We start from the raw sequence: 2,104 nt of genomic DNA on the forward strand, positions 1-2,104 counted from the left end.
GCCTCTCTTGTTGGCTACATAATTAAATAATATCTTGCTATTTATTAAAGTCCTTTAAAATTTCTCACTCTACTTATTTTAGCTATTTATACAAATACAATAAATCCATTGATCAAAAGTTATTTACTAAGTGCTACTGTGTCCCAGAGACTGGATTGGTGCTTAGGATATGACTACCATACATTACTTCAAGTCCTTTATCCACAAGTATCAAATATTTCTTAGATTGTCTATTTGTTATTCCTTGCTCTTGCTACTAACCTGACTGCTTTTCCCATAAAATATTTATTGTGATAATTTTTCTAGTATTTTTAACACACCAATAGTCATTGGTAAGATATTAAAACTTATTTATGCCAATTATCTGCCTCTACATTGACCTGTAGATTACCTGAATTTTTATTTCTTCAATATGATTTGTATCTAAATATTGTTATTCTGTGTGATAAAGAATTCTGAAGGGGGTTGAGCTAAGATGGCAGAATAAAAGCAGGAACTTGCTACATCTCCACTCTAATCACCTCCAATACCTGCAAAAATGACTAAATAAATTTTAGTACTACAGAACCCACAATGTGATAGAGAGAACAAATCTCCCACTGACAGCATCCTGGAAGGCTGACAGGAAGGGTCTATCACACCAAGCTGGGAGCTGAGCACAGTGCTGTGTTAACTGTGCCAGCCCAGACCCAGGGCACAGACTGCCCACAGCAAACTTCAGTGGACTGATACACTGGCATCTGTGGCAGTTTGCAGACTTCACAACCCATAATTGCCAAAGAGAAAGTAAAAAATCAGTGGGGAAATCTGTCAGAACTAGGTGAGAGAAGAGTATAGTCTGGTCCCTGCACTTGGGCCTGTGGAGGCACTGGCAGCTGCAGTTGCTGCTTGGCTGCCTCCTAAACCCCAGAGCTACGGATCATAGGGGGACGAAGTGATCATTCATAAGGTAATTGCTCTTGCTTTGACCTGCTTGGATCTGGGTCACAGTCTTGGGTGGTGGTCCTGGGGTGAAGAGCACTAGCATGGCAAAGCTTGTTAAGTCTGTGGACAGGCAGTCATACTCACAGTTCTGAGGCAGGTGCCTAGAAATAACTCTGACAACAGCTGCACAAAACACCAGAAATTTAGGACACAGCACTTTCCTCTCTGGAAGGAGAGTTCTACCACAGCAAAGAGATCAAAAGTCAAGCAATTAGGTGGCAAGATGAGCAAACAGAGGAAATATAATCAAACAATAGAATCATTTTTTGGTGACAAAGACAATCAAAACCTAGAACCAGAGGAAGACAACAAGGTCAAAACTCCTGCATCAAAAGCCTCCAAGAAAAATATGAATCAGTTACAGGCAATGGAGGATCTCAAGAAGGATTTTGAAACTCAAGTAAGAGAAGTAGAGAAAAAATTGGAAAGAGAAATTAGAATAATGCAAGAAAATCATGAAAAGCCTTCAAGGAGACCCAAAAAATACTGAAGAACAAACACCTTAAAAATGGACTAACTCAAATGGCAAAAGAGACACAAAAGCACAATGAGAAGAAGGCCTTAAAAATCCAAATTGGCCTGATGGAAAAGGAATTTCAAAACTCACCGAAGAGAATAATTTCTTCAAAATTAGACTGGAGCAAATGGAACCTAATGACTTTGTGAGAAATCAAGACACTGTAAAACAGATCCAAATGAAAGAAAAAAATAGAAGGCAATATGAAATATCTCACTGGAAAAACCACTGACCTGGAAAATAGATACAGGAGAGTTAATTTAAAACATTTTAAAGTACCTGAAAGCCATGATCAAAAAAAGAGCCTAGACATTATCTTTCAAGAAATTCTCCAGGAAAATTGCCCTTATATTCTAGAACCAGAGGGCTAAATCAAAATTTAAAAAATCATCATTCACCTCTTGAAAAAGATCCCAAAAAGAAAACTCATAGGAATAGGAATCAAATTCCAGAGCTCCCAGATCAAGGAGAAAATTTTACAAGCATTCAGGAAGAAAGGATTGAAGTATTTTGGAAACACAATCAGGATTACACAAGATCTAGCAGGTTCAACATTAAGGGACTAAAGGGCTTGTAATATGATATTCAAGAGATCAAAGGAGA

Source organism: Petaurus breviceps, unplaced genomic scaffold, assembly GCF_028583685.1.
Source record: "Petaurus breviceps papuanus isolate PSGF00001 unplaced genomic scaffold, PetGlider_PUasm1.0 42, whole genome shotgun sequence".
NCBI classification, from domain to species: Eukaryota; Metazoa; Chordata; class Mammalia; order Diprotodontia; family Petauridae; genus Petaurus; species Petaurus breviceps.